The 16,137-nt window shown below is 36.9% G+C and overlaps 1 protein-coding gene across 1 annotated transcript in view; it reads left to right on the top strand.

Moving 5' to 3' along the window:
• VGLL3 (vestigial like family member 3) overlaps positions 1-13,155 on the top strand; it is a 127,837-nt gene extending 114,682 nt beyond the window's left edge. The window contains exon 7 of the transcript XR_010111594.1: positions 620-13,155. The gene's annotated coding sequence lies outside the window, so the exon portion shown is untranslated. The remainder of the gene's footprint in view (positions 1-619) is intronic.
• The last annotated feature ends 2,982 nt before the right edge of the window (positions 13,156-16,137 follow it).

The following is a 16,137-nucleotide window of genomic DNA, read 5'->3' as shown; positions in this document are numbered from 1 at the left end:
TTTAATGTATTTGAAGAGAAATGAATCCATGTATTTGAAGAAATAAACACATTTTTGTAGTTTTAAGTAGCTTTAGAATTTTGTATGTAAATATAATCATGAAAAAATATATCAAAATAAGGCAATGTTAATCATTAATATACTTTAGAACTATAAAAATATAGTCGAATGTTATTTCCAAGATTTAATATTAAATTTGAGATGGGTTAAAAATCAGATACCATAAAGTTAAATACTCTTCAAGACAAATAGAAAGTTATTTTTGGAGAAGTACAAATGACTTTTTCATTTTTGTTTTTCTATTTCAAGATTTTTTATTTTTATTTTTATTTTATTTTATTTTACTTTTATTATTATACTTTAAGTTCTAGGGTATATGTGCACAACATGCAGATTTGAAACATAGGTATACATGTGCCATGTTGGTTTGCTGTACTACAAATGAGTTTTAATAACACTGATGTGCATTAACATTTTGCTGTAAAATATACAATTCTATATTGATTACAACAATAATGATTTTTAAAATTAAAATATGAAAACATTTCTCAATAACTTATCTTTTCTATCAACCATCATTGTTAAAATATTTAAAAGGCATTTCTGTTTTTATTACTAGGTCTTCTCCTTTAAGAAACAACATGAGGATTCCCAGGCAAGATGGCCAAATAGGAACAGCTCCTGTCTGCAGCTCCCAGGGAGACCAATGCAGAAGGCAGGTGATTTCTGCATTTCTAGCTCAGTGTAAACAAAGCCACCTGGAAGTTTAGATTGGGCGGAGCCTACCAGAGCTGGGCAAAGCCTCTGTAGCCAGACTGCCTCTCTAGATTCCTCCTCTCTGGGTAGGGAATCTCTGAAAGAAAGGCGGCAGCCCCAGTCAGGGGCTTATAGATAAAACTCCCATTTCTCAAAGACAGAGCACCTGGGGAAAGGGGTGGCTGTGGGCTCAGCTTCAGCAGACTTAAATGTTCCTGCCTGCTGGCTCTGAAGAGAGCAGTGGATCTCCCAGCACAATGCTCGGCTCAAGCTCTGCTAAGGGACATTCTGCCTTCTCAGGTGGGTCCCTGACCCCATGTCTCCTGACAGGGAGACACCTCCCAGCAGAGGTTGACAGACACCTCATACAGGAGAGCTCCGGCTGGCATCTGGCAGGTGCCCCTCTGGGACAAAGTTTCCAGAGGAAGGAGCAGGCAGCAATCTTTGCTGTTCTACAGCCTCTGCTGGTGATACCCAGGCAAAGAGGATCTGGAGTGGACCCCTTAGCAAACTCCAGCAAACCTGCAGAAGAGGGGCCTGACTGTTAGAAGGAAAACTAACCAATAGAAAGCAATAGCATCAAAATCAACAAAAAGGATGACCCCACAAAAACTCCATCCTAAGGTCACCAACATCAAAGACCAAAGGTAGATACATCCACAAAGTTGAGAAAAAAACAGTGAAAAAAGACTGAAAATTCCAAAAAACAGAAAGCCTCTTCTCCTCCAAAGGATCACAATTCCTTGCCACCAAGGGAAAAAACTAATGGAGAATGCGTTTGACGAATTGACAGTAGTAGGCCTCAGAAGGTAGGTAATAACAAACTTTTCTGAGCTAAAGGAGCATGTTCTAACCCAATGCAAGGAAGCTAAGAACCTTGATGAAAGGTTAGAGGAATTGCTAACTAGCATAACCAATGTAGAGAAGAACATAAATGATCTGACGGAGCTGAAAAACACAGCATAAGACCTTCGTGAAGGATACACAAGTATCAATAGCCAAATTGATCAAGCAGAAGAAAGGGTATCAGAGATTGAAGATCAACTTAATGAAATAAAGTGTGAAGACAAGATTAGGTAAAAAAGAATGAAAAGGAATGAACAAAGCCTCCAAGAAATAAGGGACTATGTGAAAAGACCAAACCTACGTTTGATTGGTGTACCTGAAAGTGATGGGGAGAATGGAACCAAGTTTGGAAACACACTTTAGGATATTATCCAGAAGAACTTCCCCAACCTAGCAAAACAGGCCAACATTCAAATTCAGGAAATACAGAGAAAACCACAAAGATACTCCTTGAGAAGAGAAACTCCAAGACGCATAGTCATCAGGTTCACCAAGGTTGAAATGACGGAAAAAATATTAAGGGCAGCCAGAGAGAAAAGTCGGGTTACCCACAAAGGGAAGCCCATTAGACCAACAGCAGATCTCTCTGCAGACACCCTACAAGTCAGAAGAGAGTGGGGGCTGATATTCAACATTCTTAAGGAAAATAATTTTCAACCCAGAATTTCATAGTCGCCAAACTAAGCATCATAAGTGAAGGAGAAATAAAATCCTTTACAGACAATGCTGAGGAATTTTGTCACCACCAGGCCTGCCTTACAAGAGCTCCTGAAGGAAACACTAAATATGGAAAGGAAAAACTGGTACCAGCCACTGCAAAAAACAAACCAAAATGTAAAGACCATCAATGCCATGAAGAAACTGCATCAACTAATGGGCAAAATAACCAGTTAGCATCATAATGACAGGATCAAATCTATACATAATAATATTAACCTTAAATGTAAACAGGCTAAATGCCCCAATTAAAAGACACAGACTGGCAAATTGGATAGAGTCAAGACCCATTGTTGTGCTGTATTCAGGAGACCCATCTCACTTGCAAAGACACAAATAGGCTGAAAATAAAGGGATGGAGAAAGATTTACCAAGAAAATGGGAAGCAGAAAAAAAAGCTGAGGTTGCAAACCTAGTCTCTGATAAAACAGACTTTAAAGCAACAAAGATCAAAAAAGATGAAGAATGGCATTACATAATGGTAAAGGGATCAATGCAACAAGAAGAGCTAACTATCCTAAATATATATGCACCCAGTACAGGAGCAGCCAGATTTATAAAGCAAGTTATTAGAGACCTACAAAGAGACCTAGACTCCCACACAATAAGAGTGGGAGACTTTAACACCCCAATGTCAATATTAGACAAATCGATGAGACAGATAATTAACAAGGATATTCAGGACTTGAACTCAGCTCTGGACCAAGCAGACCTAATAGACATTTACAGACCTCTGTACCCCAAATCAACAGAATATACATTCTTCTTAGAACCACATAGCACTTATTCTAAAAGAGACCACATCATTGAAAGTAAAACACTCCTCAGCAAATGCAAACGAATGGAAATTACAACAATAGTCTCTCAGAGCACAGTGCAATCAAATTAGAACTCAGGATTAGGAAACTCACTCAAAACCACACAACTACAGGTAAATAACAAAATTAAGACAGAAGTAAATAAGTTCTTTGAAACCAATGAGAACACAGACACAATGTACCAGAATCTCTGGGACACAGCTAAAGCAGGGTTTAGAGGGAAATTTATAGCACTAAATGCCCATAGGAGAAAGTGGGGATGATCTAAAATCAACACCCTAACATCACAATTAAAAGAACTATAGAAGCAAGAGAAAAAAAATTCAAAAGATAGCAGAAGACAAGAAATAACTAAGATCAGAGCAGAACTGAAAGAGATAGAGACATGAAAAACCCTTTAAAAAAGCAATGAATTCAGGAGCTGGTTTTTTGAAAAGATTAACAAAATAGATAGACTACTAGCCAGACTAATAAACAAGAAAAAAAAAGAATCAAATAGACACAATAAAAATGATAAAGGGGAGATCATCACTGATCCCACAGAAATACAAACTACCCTCAGAGAATATTATGAACACCTTTACACAAATAAACTAGAAAATCTAGAAGAAATGGATAAATTCCTAGACACATACACCCTCCCAAGACTAAACCAGGAAGAAGCCGAATCCCTGAATAGACCAATAACAAGTTCTGAAATTGAGGCAGTCATTAATCACCTACCAACCAAAAAAAGCCCAGGACTAGACAAATTCACAGCCAAATTCTACCAGAGGTAGAAAGAGGAGCTTGTACCATTCCTTCTGAAAGTATTCCAAACAATAGAAAAAGAGCAATTCCTCTCTAAATTATTCTATGAGGCCAGCAACATGCTGATACCAAAACCTGGCAGAGACACAGCAAAAAAAGAAAATTTCAGGCCAATATACCTGATGAACATCGATGGGAAAATCCTCAATAAAATACAAGCAAACTGAATCTAGCAGCACATTAAAAAGCTTATCCACCACTATCAAGTCGGCTTCACCCCTGGAATGCAAGTCTGGTTCAGCATATGCAAATCAATAAATGAAATTCATCACATAAACATAACCGATGACAAAAACCACATTATTATTTCAATAGATACAGAAAAGGCTTTCAATAAAATTCAACACCCCTTCATGCTAAAAACACTCAATAAACTAGGCATTGATGGAACACATCTCAAAACAATAAGAGCTATTCATGACAAACCCACAGCCAATATAATACTGAGTGGGCAAAAGCTGGAAGCATTCCCTTTGAAAACAGGCACAAGACAAGGATGTTCTCTCTCACCATTCCTATTCAACATAGTGTTGGAATTCCAGCCTGGGCAATCAGGCAAGACAAAGATATAAATGGTATTCAAATAGAGAGAGGAAATCAAATTATGTTTGTTTGTAGATGACATTATTGTATATTTAGAAAATCCCATTGTCTCAGCCCCAAAACCTCTTAAGCTGATAAGCAACTTCAGCAAAGTCTCAGGATACAAAAACCAATGTGCAAAAATCACAAGCATTCCTATGCACCCATAATAGACCAACAGAGAGCCAGTCATGAGCAAACTCCCATTCACAATTGCCACAAGGAGAATAAAATACCTAGGAATACAACTTAAAAGGAATGTGAAGGTCCTCCTCAAGGAGAACTACAAACCACTGCTCAAGGAAATAAGAGAGGACACAAACAAATGGAAAAACATTCCATGCTCACGGATAGGAAGAATCAATACTGTGAAAATGGCCATATTGCCCAAAGTAATTTATAGATTCAATGCTATTACCATCAAGCTACCATTGACATTCTTCACAGAATTAGAAAAAAACTATTTTAAATTTCATATTGAACCAAAGAAGAGCCCGCATTGCCAAGACAATCCTAAGCAAAAAGAACAAAGCTGGAGGCATCATGCTACGTGACTTCAAACTATACTACAATACTACAGTAACCAAAACAGCATGGTACTGGTGCCAAAACAGATATATAGACCAATGGAACAGGACAAAGGCCTCAGAAATAACACCACACATCTATAACCATCTGATCTTTGACAAACCTGACAAAAATAAGCAATGGGGAAAGGATTCCCTATTTAATAAGTGGTATTGAGAAAACTGGCTAGCCATATGCAGAAAACTGAAATTGGACCCCTTCCTTACACCTTATACAAAAATCAACTCAAGATGGATTAAAGATTTAAACATAAGACCTAAAACCATAAAAACCCTAGAAGAAAACCTAGGCAATACCATTCAGGACATAGGCATGGGCAAAGACTTCATGACTAAAACACCAAAAGCAATTGCAACAGAAGCTAAAATGGACAAAATGGATCTAATTAAACTAAAAAGTTTCTGCACAGCAAAAGAAAGTATTATCAGAGTGAACAGACAACCTACAGAATGGGAGAATATTTTTGCAATCTATCCTTCTGACAAAGGGCTAATATCCAGAATCTATGAGGAACTTAAAAAAATTAACAAGAAAAAAAAACCATCAATAACTGGGCAAAGGATATGAACAGACAGTTCTCAAAAGAACACATTTATGTGGCCAAGAAACATATAAAAAAAAGCTCATCATCACTGGTCATTAGAGAAATGCAAATCAAAACCACAGAGATACCATCTCATGCCAATTAGAATGGCAATCTTTAAAAAGTCAGGAAACAATAGATGCTGGAGAGGATGTGGAGAAATAGGAACGTTTTTACACTGGTTGGAGGGAGTGTAAATTAGTTCATCCATTGTGGAAGACAGTGTGGCGATTCCTCAAGGATCTAGAACTAGAAATACCATATAACCCAGCGATCCCATTACTGGGTATATACCCACAGGATTATAAATCATTCTGCTATAAAAACACATGCACACGTATGTTTACTGCAGCACTATTCACAATAGCAAAGACTTGGAACCAACCCAAATGCCCATCAATGTTAGATTGGATAAAGAAAATGTGGCACGTATACACCATGGAATACTATGCAGCCATAGAAAAGAGTGAGTTAATGTCCTATGCAGGGACATGGATGAAGCTGGAACCCATCATTCTCAGGAAACTAACACAGGAGCAGAAAACCAAACACCGCATGTTCTCACTCATAAGTGGGAGTTGAACAATGAGAACATATGGGCACATATCAGGTCCTGTTGAGGAAGGGGAGCAAGGGGAGGGATAGCATTAGGAGAAATACCTAATGTTGATGACGGGTTCATGGGTGCAGCAATCCACCATGGCACATGTATACCTATGTAACAAACCTGTGCATTCTGCACATGTATCCCAGAACTTAAAGTATAACAATAAAAATAAAGAAACAACACAAGACCAAACCAAATACACCTTTTAAAACGAATTGGAAATGCATGCATAGTTAATCTAAGCTTGCATGAACATTTTGTTAGATCATGTAGTTAATAATTAGATTTATTTTATAAAACAATAATAGTCCTTGATTGTGATATGGAAATATGATCATTTAAACAAATGCAATAACATTTTTTAATTTATCAATCTGGGTTCCCAAAGCAATCCAGGAAAAAGTCTTGCAAGTACAAGATGACCTAAGTATATTCAGTACTCCAATTCTCATAAGTTTCCCTCAATTGGATGTAAACAATAATTAATTGAAGTGCTGAATATAAAATGATTTTCAGGGTACAAAAGTAGACTTAGTCATCTATTTAAGTATACAAGCACTTTTCCAATGTACAGTAACCATGGGTACAAATTGTCCCCTGAAGCCAAGGCAATTCATTTTCACATTGAAAGACTTCTGTGTTTGAAGAGAAAAAAAAATGATTATTGCATGATTTCTTTTTCCAGAAGTTCACATTAGAGTTTAGCTTGCACCTAAATTTTACCTGCTCCTCCAACATCATCATCTTCTGCTGTTATTGAATAATACGTATAAAACATTATATCCTATGCTTTTGTTATCTATGGCATTAATATTTCACAAGTTGAAGCCAATTTCACAGATCTAAATTAATGCTAAAACTTTATATGATTATAATAAAAGTTTTCTCTAGGTTGAGAGAGGGAGAGCGAGCTTGAATGTAGATAGTCAAAATGTTACACATTCAATGAAACAAAATAGAATTTTTAACAGTACATATAAAAGTTATTTCCCTTTTTGTTGTATTTGATTTTCTCTGTGAACTAAAGTTCTATTAATGATAACAATTAAAAGGAAATTGAAAAAATACCCTAGTTTATATGGGTTGCATCTCTAGGTATAGGGACCTATAGCATCAAAGTGAGTTTTCTTAGCTGAATTGAGAAAAAGTAGAAAGCTACTTCTCAAACTTTGTAAATAAGACAAATTTGTATTAAATTTTTAAAAATTCTTAAAATATTAGATGTGATTTAGAGGCAAAATCCCAACATTTATAAATGAAGTATATAGTGTCTCCTCACATTACTTATAAAACTTTTATATAAATGTTCAGAACTAAACAAAACAAGTAAACTAGTGTACTAGATATTTTTTAAGAAAATAACATGGTTATAATTTCCTAAAAAAAAAGAGAGTGAGGAATGTACCTCTCACTCTTACTAGAAGGTATATATACTCTAAGGCAGCAATATCATGAACAGCTGTTAGCCACCATGCTTAAATTGGCTGTGAATATCTGAAATAGTTGTCCATAGTAATAGGAAATTCACGGTTATTTTATACCTTTAGAAAAGCTTTAGTTTCAGCCTATCAAAGCTCATTCTTTCCTGGAGGAAGCCCAGAATTACACGGTTTCCACATCTGTGAAGCAAGTTGTGCTTCTCAATCATCTAACAGCACTAAGGCCAGAGTTAGGGACCATCACAATGAGATCACTGTTTTCAAGCGTTTTGTCCAGCCATGTGTGTTTTCAGCAGGGCAGGGGCAGGAGAGCCAGGCAAAATAAAAATGCACTGCCAGTCAACAGGATTAGAGTCCATTTTCAGCCTACAGAAACCTGTTAGTGGAACCATAAAAAAGAAACTTTGTTTTTAACTTCCTTAACGAGCTTGACTTATTTGATTAAAAAAAAGGGGGGGTGGGTATCTGCATTTTCCTGTAATAAAGACCTCTTCGCTATTTTTTAATAGTTATAGCTTCCTATAAACTTTATGGAGGTGAATTCAATTCAATGAAGTAGCAAAAATACTGTTTTTATTATAAAATACTAATATCAGTCAAGTTTCACCCAAAGGATCTTGTATTTCAGAAAATTTTATGATGCTACTTATAGCTTTTTTTCTCATCTGAATGTTTTTAATCTCAAAATGTTAAAACAAAATAAATCATGAGATTTTGCAGTATTCCCAAGAATATCTGACTGAATATAAGATATGAAAGTTACTATATAAGAAAAAACATTAAGAGCAATTTTTAAGTATCTAAATACAAAATGATTATAATTATTTTGAATTTGGGTTTTTTTTTGTTAAAATTTCTCAAATGCATTTTCATCCATTTATGATTTTTTAAAACGCTAATAAAAGGACATTACAAAATCTACCTTATGGTATAAATAAACACTGATTATTCTCCTAAACTGCCTTCTCAGAGGCAATAGTCTTTTACTTCAATAGTCACTGAAATTTTCTCTAGAAGACCAAATTCTTCTTAAGTTAATTGGACTTCATCAAGTGGAATGGCCAGGAGGAAACTAAAGGCATATTTGTTATTTTCCATGTACCTATCACCAGCTCCACATGCTTCTGGATCAGGATATGTTGGGAATTGGATGGACATGATTAACTCACATTTTATAAGACTAATTGAATTTGGGTTGAAAAAAAATGACCTTTGAAAACCAACTGCAGGGTTGACCAAAAAGGTTTTCTATCTCTCAAAAATTATTTTTCAAACATGTTTTATGAGATATGCTCAGTATCTACTCATTTGTCTTTAATATGAGTTTTTGAAAGTACTGGATAAATCAAATTCAGAAATTTTCCAGCAAAAAATAATGTAAAGAAATTTACAGTGAAGTGAAGCAAAAAGATAACAATGACTTAAATTTATGTTTTAAGGTGAGCGTGCACAATTCTTAGTTAATAAATCACTGACAAATTGCCATTCATCTAATGAGTAGTTCATCTTATTTAGGATTATGTCTACATGATAGCCCCATCTAGAAAAGGAGAAGAAAAGAATGTTTTAATGATGGTGATTTGGTGATTGTTAAAAAAAAAAAAAAGAAAAAAAAGAAAAAACAAAACTGAAAACAATTTCATTGAAAGAAAACCCTGTCCATGTTATGACAGCCAATTCCACTGTGTTTATTATTTTTCTAAGAACTTTAGGGGAAATGAGTTAACTAATGGCAAAAAAAAATATTAACTTGCAAAAGCATGTAAAAGCAGTGGTTTAGCCTTGGCAAGCTTCTCTCTGCAACAGCTGTATTTAACTGTAGCTAGGAATCTTGACTGTCTTGATCTCCAGTCTATATATAGTTCTATCTCTTCTTTGAGCTCATTTTATATTTGCTTTTATTATTTCATTGATCAGTGCATGGTTATTCCTTAGTAGTTGTATATGGCTCAATTTTGGACTTTCACCCTTACATCTATGCTGGACAACATGTTTTCTAAAGATAAGAATGCCTTTTTTTTTTTTTCTTCTATAACTGCATCTTATGCTAGCTCAGATTTGGGCACAAAGTGTGAGGGGCTCACAATTCTTGTCTGATTGACCAAGTTCTTTGTTTTGTCCAAGTGGGTCTGATTCTTTCTTTCCCAAGAGTTTATTCCTGCTTTTTTTCCTTCTGTGAGGTATCTCCATATATGGATTTGGATCTCCATGTTTCTAGCCGTAGGTTTAGAAACTCAGCTCTGCTCCCAAGGACACTGTTGGTTGGCTGTTTGGCCCTTGAGGAAGGCAAATGTCAGCAATTGCCTTATGTCTTAGGAAGATAATTTTAGTTATCTGCCCAATTTCCTGACTCTTGCATTTCTCTTCATCTTATTAAAACTTACTTGCTAAAATAAACAATGGAAGTAAACACTAAGAAAAATTCAATAACCTATAAATTAGCTTTAGAAAAAACTGTATGTTCTTCATAGTTTACTTGCAGTCAGAAAAAAAAAAGTATTTTGTATTTTGATCTAAAAAGGTCGCTACTAAATTTCTTGCCTTGGAAAGTGCTCATTTGCTATAATACGGATGAGAAATCTCCAAAATATTGGACAGAATTATTTAATGCTTGCAGCTTGAGTATCAAAATCATTTATGTGTTAAGTATTCTGTTCTAAGCACATACTACATAAGATCAGACACATATAAACAAAACCTGTGTTAAACCTGCCATCTAAACCTTTAAAAAAAGTTTTAGGATATCCATTGAAATAGCTGGGCATATTGTCATGGTGCCCACCCATACCACACCATTTAAAGGGGCAAGAAGACAAGCTGTTTCAAAAATCTAAAGACCCCATTCTACAAAATGAATAATGACATGATCTGTCGTATAGTTCAACATGTTGTATATATCAGCCATTTAGTACAACCTGCCACAGAGACCTGTTAGACAAAAGAACATGCCACATAGTCCTTCCACATAGTGCATTCTGCCACATAAGAAACCTGCTCTTTAGATCTCAAAGAAAGTAATTGTTAGATGCTTATGAATATTATAATCTTGTTCAGTGGAAAAGATCTTTCTTTTCCTGCAATGTCACCATTGGAGTAACTATTCAATTCATTTCAAAAACTATTACATATTTGTTTCACACATACTAGGCACTGCTCTAGATACTGCAGATATAAAACAAATAAGACATCATTTCTGTCTTCCAAACATGGATTTGTAGGCAAGACACACATAGAAGCTATAGTTTATTTTCAGGGCAATGGAGGCTCTCAGGCTCCATTATTATAGAGGCTCTCAGGCTATAGATACATTCAGTGATAATAGACTTGTTTTCAGTAATAAAAGTAAATCCAGAGTTGGCTAAAACTCTGGCTGTGTCTGAATGTTCCAGTGTTCCAGAATTGATCCCCTGAGGTTTCTGATTTACCCTCACAATGTTCACAAAAAAAAAATGTATAAAACCTATATATAAATATATGAATTCATTAATTTCTAGTAAGAAATACAATTATATGAAGGTTAGACATTCATATTTGTTTTCCAAGCATATTCCCTCTCTGTAAGAAACCTGTATGAGAAGCCACCTAATTAGAATATTGCTATGTTAGCAGAGTAGCAGAGCAAGGAAAGATGGCTGTGTGACCCTCATTTGCATGACTCCATTTTGTCAATTTTCACACAGCCTAGTGGACCATATGCTGATGTAGTGCCAGCCGAGTTAGTCTTTGATAGAACCTCTATTGCTTGCCAAGTGCCATCTCAAACAGGTTGAAATATGTCCTCTGTGCACTGAGTACTCAATATTCATTTTTGTCCAAGAAATCATTGGGACTCAATTTAATGAAGAGTCACAAATCATGTGCCAGCTACTTTTCTTGCATTCCCCCAGCTTACACTTACCTCCTCTTTGAGGATGCCACTTCCTCTGCATCTTTTCCTTTTGAGCTTATTTCCCTGATGGTCAGGAGGCAGAATTGCATCATTTTTTTCCTTTCCATTGCAGCTCCATGATGATTATTACATAATCATTGTATTTATGATGAGTTTAATAAAACTTCCTACATCATTAAGATTTATACCATTATGTTCAATTATCTTTTACCTCTTCTTATCTATTTTCTCTTCTCCTGATACTTTGGTCAATCCTTCCCCCTGTCCCCTACTCTCTGAAGAATTTGGCAGAGATTTAATGGCATTCCTCTTCACTCAAATTCCTTTCTCGCTATTCCCACTAGAAACTTTCATCCATAATCAGAAATTCCAGCCCTATGACTCTTTCATTATAGATGCACTACTCTTTCCTATTTTCACTTTTTTTGTCATACAATGTAAAATCTCTTGTTCATTGTTTTAATAAATATCTTTGTAAATTATACCAAGGAAGATATTTTGTCTGTTTTGTACAGTGGTCATCATCTTATCGAAACTCCTTCCTACCAGCTTTCACACTCACATACACTATTAGCAGAAGACATGGCTTCTTACTTTCCTGAGAAAATGCAAGTAATTGGATAGGAACTCTCAATTTTCTGACACTAAACCTACAAAAGTATATATAAATATACCCATCCTTTTCTTTTTTTTTCTGGTTCTAGTCCTTTCACTATCCGTACTGTGGTTTCTTATACTTCTGACTTTTAAATAAACTTAGATTATTCCTTCTTTCTAATCTCATCTTTAAAGAAAACAAAAATTACTCCTTTCATAATTTGCTTTCTTTTTCCCTTATTATCTTGAAAGTGTTGTCTATACATTTTCTTTCCATTTCTGCACTACTTATTCACTCCCCAACTTTTTCTAATTGAGTATCTTCAACACAAGAGCTCTTGGTGAGGTCCATGGTGATTTCATGCTATAACATTTAAAGAAAATTTTTAGCTCTCATCTCACTCAATCTTTCAGCAAAACAAATGTACAATGATATCCACTATCCTAGTCACAGAGAATGTTTTGAGTGCTCTAGAAATGCTCTGTGCTCTGCCTATACATACTTCCATCCCCTCTTCCCCCCAATCCCTGGTGACCACTGATATGATATATATATATGATATGATATATAGATATAGATATATAGATACATATAGACATAGATATATAAGAAGCCATGTATCCTTCATACCTACTTTCCTGGAAATTCATTGGGGCTGAGAGATGACAGTAGGATGAAGTGTGAATCTAACTCAGCTAATCATAAATTTTCACTTGGGGCCATGAATACAAAACATATTCAGTATTAAGAACACAGGACCCCACACCAGGTACAAAACTTAATTTAAAATAGAGCATACCTAAATTTAAGAGCTAAAACTATAAACATGTTAGTAGAAAGCATGAGAGAAAATCTTCCTGACCAGGGATTTGGCCAATAGTTTCTTAAATATGTCACTAAAAGCAAGGCAACAAAAGAAAAATTAAATACATTGTTTTTCTTCACAAAAATAAAAAAAAAAAGTTTGTGCATCAAAGAATACTACCAAGAGAGTGAAAATACCCACAGGATGGATTAAAATATTTGCAAATTATATATCAGATGAGGATGTAATAGCCAGAACATGTAAAGAACTGTTACAACTCAACAACAGAAATAAACATCCCAGTCTGTCACCAGCATTAGGCTGGCTCCTTTGGACCCAGACTCCAGGCTCATTACAGCGTCAGGCCAACTTCTTTACCATCAGTCATCACAGTGGTCCCCTTGGCCCCAGGCTCCAAGCTGGCCACTGTAGTCCCATGCTTCAGTAGACCCAGGGTCCAAGATGGCCCCCACAGCTTCATCCTCTAGCCAACCCAGGGGCCAGTTCTGCTTCAGTGAAACTCAATAATGAGCTAGAGTACTATATTAGTCTGTTTTCACACTGCTGATAAAGGCATACCCGAGACTGGGAAGGAAAAGAGGTTTAATGGGACTTACAGTGCCGCATGGCTTGGCAGGCCTCAGAATCATGGCAGGAGGTGAAAGGCACTTCTTACATGGTGGTGGCAAGAGAAAATGAGGAAGATGCAAAAGCAGAAAACTCTGATAAAACCATCAGATCTTGTGAGACTTAATCACTGCCCAGAGAGCAGAATGGGGGAAGCTGACCCCATGATTCAAATTATTTCCCACTGGGCTCTTCCCACAACACTTGGGAATTCTGGAGGTATAATTCAAGATGAGATTTGGATGGGGATAGAGCCAAACCATATCATTCTGCCTCTGGCCCCTCCAAACCTCTTGTCCTCACATTGCAAAACCAATCATGCCTTCCCAATAGTTCTGCAAAATCTTGACTCATTTCAGCATTAACTAAAAAGTCCACAATCCAAAGTCTCATATGAGACAAGGCAAGTCCCGTCTGCCTATGGGCCTGTAAAATAAAAGCAAACTGGTAACTTCCTAGATACAATTGGGGTACAGGTATTGGGTAAATACAGTCATTGCAAATGGGAGAAATTGGCCAAAACACAAGGGTTACAGAGCCCGTGCAAGTCTGAAATCCAGTGGGGCAGTCAAATTTTAAAGCTCCAAAATGATCTCCTTTGACTTCAGGTCTCACATTCAGGTCATGTTGATGCAAGAGATGGGTTCCCATGGTCTTGGACAGCTCCACCACTGTGGGTTTGTAGGGCACAGCCTCCCTCCCAGCTGCTTTCACAGGCTGGTGTTGAGTGCCTGTGGCTTTTCCAGATGAATGTTGAAAGCTGTTGGTGGATCTACCATTCTGGGGTCTGGAAGACAGTGGCCCTCTTCTCATAGCTCCACTAGGTGGTGCCCCAGTAGGGTCTCTGTGTGGAGGCTTTGATCCCACATTTCCTTTCTACACTGCCCTAGCAGAGGTTCTCCTTGAGCACCCCACTCTTGCAGCAAACTTCTGCCTGGACATCCAGGTATTTTCCTACATCTTCTGAAATCTAGGCAGAGGTTCTCAAACCCCAATTCTTTACTTCTGTGTACTTGCAGGCTCAATAGCACATGGAAGCTGCCAAGGCTTGAGGCTTGCACCCTCTGAAGTCACAACTTGAGCTCTATGTTGGCCCCTTTCAGCCACAGTTGGAGGAGCTGTGACACATGGCACCATGTCCTTAGGTTGTACATAGCCTGGGGACCCTGGGCTCAGCTCATGAAACCATTTTCTCCTAGGCCTCCAGATCTGTAATGAGAGGGGCTGCTATGAAGACCTCTGATGTGCCCTGAGACATTTTCCCCACTGTCTTGGTGATTAACTTTTAGCTCCTCATTAGTTATGCAAATTTCTGCAGCTGGCTTGAATTTCTCCTCAGAAAATGGGTTTTTTCTTTTCTATCACATTGTCAGGATGCAAATTTTCCAAACTTTTGTGCTCTGCTTCCCTTACAAAACGGAATGCATTTAACAGCACACAAGTCACCTCTTGAATGCTTTGCTGCTTAGAAAAATTTCTTCAGATACCCCAAATCATCCTGTCAAGTTCAAAGTTCTACAGATCTCTAGGGCAGGGGCAAAATGCCACCAATCCCTTTGTTAAAACATAATAGGAGTTACCTTTGCTCCAGCTCCCAGCAAATTCCTCATCTCCATCTGAGACCACCTCAGCCTGTACCTTACTGTCCATATTGCTATCAGGCTTTTGGACAAAGCCATTCAATAAGTCTCTAGGAAGTTCCAAACCTTCCCACACTTTCCTGTCTTCTTCTGAGCCCTCCCAACCATTCCAACCTCTGCCTGTTACCCAGTTCCAAAGTCGCTTCCACATTTTCAGTTATATTTTCATCAATGCCCCACTCTACTGGTACCAATTTAGCATACTAGTCCATTTCATGCTGCTGATAAAGACATACCTGAGACTGGAAAGAAAAAGAGGTTTAATTGGATTTACAGTTCCACATGGCTGGGGATGCCTCAGAATAATGGTAGGAGGAAAAAGGCACTTCTTACATGGTGGCAGCAAGGTAAAATGAGGAAGATGCAGAAGTGGAAACCCCCGATAGAATCATCAGATCTCTTGAAACTTACTCACTACCAAAAGAACAGTATGAGGGAAACCGCCCCCATGATTCAAATTATCTCCCACTGGGTCCCTCACACAACACATGGGAATTATGGGAGTACAATTCAAGATGAGATTTGGATGGGGACGCAGCCAAATCATATCAGGTGCCTCTCCCACAGACCTAGGCTGCAGGACATCCCCTGCTAACTAACATCATGAAAACATAAAAAAAATAAAACTTACCGTAAAGGTTAGAATATGGTCAAATTCATATTGCTCTAATACTATAATGGTAATACATAAATCACTTTTAATTCTAGCATAAAAGTTAAAAGACAAAAGAATTAAAAATAATTACAGCTACAATAATTTGTCAATATATGCACAATACATATAAGACAAACATGGTTACAACAGTAACAAAATATGGGAGAGGAGAAAAAG

This window comes from Pan paniscus, chromosome 2 (assembly GCF_029289425.2).
Source record: "Pan paniscus chromosome 2, NHGRI_mPanPan1-v2.0_pri, whole genome shotgun sequence".
Classification (NCBI taxonomy): Eukaryota; Metazoa; Chordata; class Mammalia; order Primates; family Hominidae; genus Pan; species Pan paniscus.
This window is presented reverse-complemented; position numbering and strand designations above follow the sequence as displayed.